At 40.0% G+C, this 4,454-nt stretch overlaps 1 pseudogene; it reads right to left on the minus strand.

The window, feature by feature from the left end:
• Nucleotides 1-3,443: 3,443 nt before the first annotated feature.
• LOC127665664 (60S ribosomal protein L23-like) lies at nucleotides 3,444-3,842 on the minus strand (annotated as a pseudogene).
• Between the last annotated feature and the right edge of the window lie 612 nt (nucleotides 3,843-4,454).

A 4,454-nucleotide genomic window follows, 5' to 3' on the forward strand; every position in this document is an offset into this window, starting at 1 on the left:
GTACATATGGCACACACATGGAGGTCTGAGATGTTGGACAACGTCCTCCATCATGTTCCACTTTTACTTTCTGAGACAGGGCCTCTCACAACCCTGAAGTTCATAGTTTGGCTAGGTTGGTTGGCCAATGACCTTCGTGGATATATCTGTCTCTGTATACCTCACATGGCTGGGTTACAGACACCCATGACTGTGGTTAGCTTTGGTCATATGTTCTGAGCATTCGACTCATGTCTCCATTCTTGCTCAGAAGGCAACTTACTGAGAGCCATCCCCCCACCCCCAGACCCTATACTTACCCTTTAATGGGTGCTTGGCAAGCATTCTACCACAGCACTATGTTCTTAATTCCATTTTAAACTCTTAAACTTTTTGATTGACAGGGCTGCCAAGGTAGGTGAAACTTTTTGGATCTTGCCAGCATATTCTGGAACTAGTATCTCACTTTTCCTTTAGGAAACCATCCCATTCATTCTCGATCCATGTGGTTTAAGAGGGAATGACCTTGATCTTCTGTCCCTCAACAATGGTGTGGATCCAGGCTGGCTTATTGTTACATACAAATAACCTCATAGCCACATAGGCAACAGAACGAATTCCGTCCATGGGAAGTTAACTATAAGATATTTATCAAAGTTACTAACTCAAACACACATTTTTTATTATGTTTACCAAACTGATATCCTAAGCTTGGGGCTGCTGTGAGACCCCCCGGACAGGGGGCATATCTAATAAAGACATTAATACAGAAGAAAACCTAGTAGCAAAGAAGCTTATTTCTGACCTCTTATTTGATACATGTTGCAAAAAAGGCTTTTCATATAGCCAAGTTGGCACGGGATTTACCTTAGATGAAATCAGCAGAATCCTGATTAATACAAATTACCAAAAAAAAATGTAATGTGAAATCTCTACTTTAGTCTTTTACAATTTCAAAGTGCAGCCATAGACAATGTCTGTTTTAAAAAACGAAAAAGTTCCAAGTAGTCTCATCATCACGTTCAGTGATTCTTACATGCTTTAGTGATGGTTGATCAACTAGTTTGACCATGTTTCAGATGGTCAGTGGGTACCTGAGCCAATACTGATAACTAAGATTCTTACTCTGAGTCGAATGACACCATTCTATTTGAGGAATTATCAATCCAGTACAAAAGACAAGCTAAGCCCATGTATAAACTTAGAAGACACCCCAGACTGGCAGTTCATACAAGGGTAATATATGTCAGTGAAACTGATAGCTGCCCACAATGAATGCTTTGTGAGTCAAAGGGGAAAGCATGCTGAGACTTGGCCAGAATTAGGAAAACATATGAATGAGGGGTTGCATCTTTAAGTTCGCTGGGGGTGGGGGTTGTAAAGCATTTTTGCATATCATTTATGGAAAGGCTTTTTTTTTTTTTAATCCAAGGATAGAGACTGGAGAAAGGGCTCAGTGGTTAAGAGAACTGACTGCTCTTCCAAAGGATCCAAGTTCAATTCCTAGCACCCATGTGGCCATCCACACCTCTCTGTAACTCATAGGTCTCCAGTTCCTAGGGACCTATGGCCCTCTTCTGGCAACCTCAGGCAACGAGCTTGCACCTGATACACAGACATACACTTGAGCAAAGCACTCATCCATATAAAATAATAAATAATCATTTAAAACCTTTTTGAAAATCCAAGGATAACCTCGTCTCATTTTTTCCAAATAAAGGAAACAGAATGGGCACAGGAAAAGGCTTGTCCTAACTATTGGCTATTAATTGATTACATGGTGTGTGCCAGAGTGTTGACATTCACCATTACCGACGCTCACAGCAGCTTCACAAGCTACATATTATCTTTATTTCTGAGATTTGGAAAATAAAACTTAAATTTTCTTTCTTTTGGTTCCTTTCTATAGGCTATACTCATATTTCAGAATGTCTTTTTCAACCACTTATGGAGGGTCAACTTGTCTCCTGAGATGCCTCTGAGGCCCCGCCTTCCCCCTTCACATTTTACTCCGTTCTCTCCCTCTCTTAAACACTGTGTCCATTAGTTTTCTAAGGAAGAAAACTTTTTTTTACCTTCCGGCATGGTCTTTGAGTTCTTTGAGAAAACAGTTCTAGATAAGAAAGGAAGAAGAAAATACAGAGAGTGTCAGGTTGTTGGTTTTTTTTTTTTTCAAGGCAATAGTTTTATTCTCTGTGGTATCTCAATGCTTAATATATGACATCAGTTTTGACTTAGATGTGTGACCACAGTTAGGAAAAAGACAAGGAAGATGTAAAAGAACAAAAGGCCAAACTAAGCCAAGCTAAACTGTAGCCGACGAGCCAGAGTCAGGGTATAGCCAGGCTGTTTTGCAATCTACTCGAAAGCCATCAGAGGGAATTACTGAGAAGAGCAGGTGGGATTCTTGAGAGAAATGCTTTTCTTTTCAGAGACGGGGAGGCTCTCTGCAGTTGAGCCGTGATCGATTCGTATTTCAGTGTCTACTGTTCCTAGGTGACATGAGTTGAGACTCGCATGGTTTCCTGTTCCCATCATCAGAGCGGGGATTGGTCAGGTCGATTTCACTCTCATGAAGCAAACCCAGCACATTGAAGGCACATTTCTCATGCTAGGAATATTAGGATTTCCAAACAGAGTAAGGCTGAGCTGCTACCGATCTTCACAGAGATTTCAGTTCACAGGCGGTAAGCTTTTAATAGTCTACTGTAAGAAACGTTGTTTATTGAAGACTGCCTCCAGTCTTATTGCTTGCAGTCAAGACAACCAGGCCATCTCGAAGCTTGCGTTCTATCATCAGGATCAAAGACTAAATTCTGGTTGGGTCAGCCTTGAACCTGTTCTCAGAGATCGAAGAACAGTAAGCAGAGGACCCAAGTTCTCACCCCAGCTCTTTTCTTTACTAGATGTTCAACATTTGCATAGATTTCACTATTAAGAGTCTCGCCTTCTTTGTCTGTCAAGCAGGTAGAAGAAAACCTTCCCAATGGTTGGTTTGTGAAGCAATAAAATACTAGGATGATAACAACAACAACAAAACCCACAACTTTTCGTAAAACTCTAAAATGCTACACTAATATTGCAAACTGCCTGAGCTGAATCAGTTTTCTTCCTTCTCCTTCCCTCCTCTTCCTTTTCATCCCTTCCCTTTCCCCTCTCCTTTCTCCTGCTCTTCCCCCTTTAACCTCAGCCCAAGTTAGCCATTGGATTATACTGCCTTTACTTTTGTATAATTTAAGCTTCTACTGTGATTATTTTGATAATAGCGATTTTAAACACTACTCTCTTACCCCTTCCCCCTCTTTCTCTTCTTCCTCCTCTTCCTCCTCCTCCCCTTCTCCTCTTCCTCCTCCCCTTTTCCCCTCCTCCTCTTTTCCCTCCTGCTCCTCCTCCTCCTCCTCCTCCTTCTTCTTCTTTTGAAGCAAAGGCTTTTTGTTGAATATTTTTACAAATACACTGGAGAATTATGGCGTGCTGCCTGCATTGGATACAATCCTGAACCACAAGTTTGCAACTGGACCTGTGATAGCAGAGCCTTTCATCTCCCTTTCATTGTTTGCTTTGACCTCTGCATTTCCTTCAAAATAAAGAAACACCCCATCTTTTCTTCAATATGACTTTCTCTGTGGAATCATCACTGCTGAATGGGCCTTTTCTCCTAGTTCGGGTTTGCCACGCCATTACCACGTTGCCTGCCCCAGGAGCAGGAAGTCTGTTCAGTTGTCCCTTGATTCCCTTCACAGAGATGATATACAACTTTTTGGCTCCTGTATTGTCAGAACAGTTAAACACAACCCTACCAGAAGACCCAGGGAAATCCGGAATTTTGCTTCAGAGGACCCACCACAACCTCGCTTGGACATCTTGAGTGCCCAGAAAGAGTCAGAAAGGGCAGGCATCTCTTTCTATTGGAAAAGGCAAACCATAGAAGCAGACCCAAAAATGGCAATGCCAAAACTTATAATTCACAATCTTCATTTCTTTAACTGTTGGGAGTCATTAACTCAGTGTAAGTATCTTCTAGGTCAGAAAGTGCCTTTTATGTCCCTTCACTATGATACTGAGTAAGAATGATATACTAGATGTATATAGATATGTTATATGTATATATACATACAGATCTATAATTATATACATATATATGTATATATGTATATATACATACAGACCTATAATTACATACAGATACATATTGTGTATGTATATATATATAAATATATATAAATATATATAAATATATATAAATATATATAAATATATAGATATAGATAGATAGATATATGCATGTAGATAGTTCTAGATGCCAGAGACAGGAAGCACACATTGGCTATGTGATGATGATAAATATCCAATATTCCTAGGGTGCTTTCCATGTACCATATTTGATATATTCTACATTTCCAATCTTTTAACACCACTGCAAAAGGACATATTTGTTACCTCATACCACAGATAAGATATGATTTAATGATACT

This window comes from Apodemus sylvaticus, chromosome 15, assembly GCF_947179515.1.
Source record: "Apodemus sylvaticus chromosome 15, mApoSyl1.1, whole genome shotgun sequence".
Lineage (NCBI taxonomy): Eukaryota > Metazoa > Chordata > Mammalia > Rodentia > Muridae > Apodemus > Apodemus sylvaticus.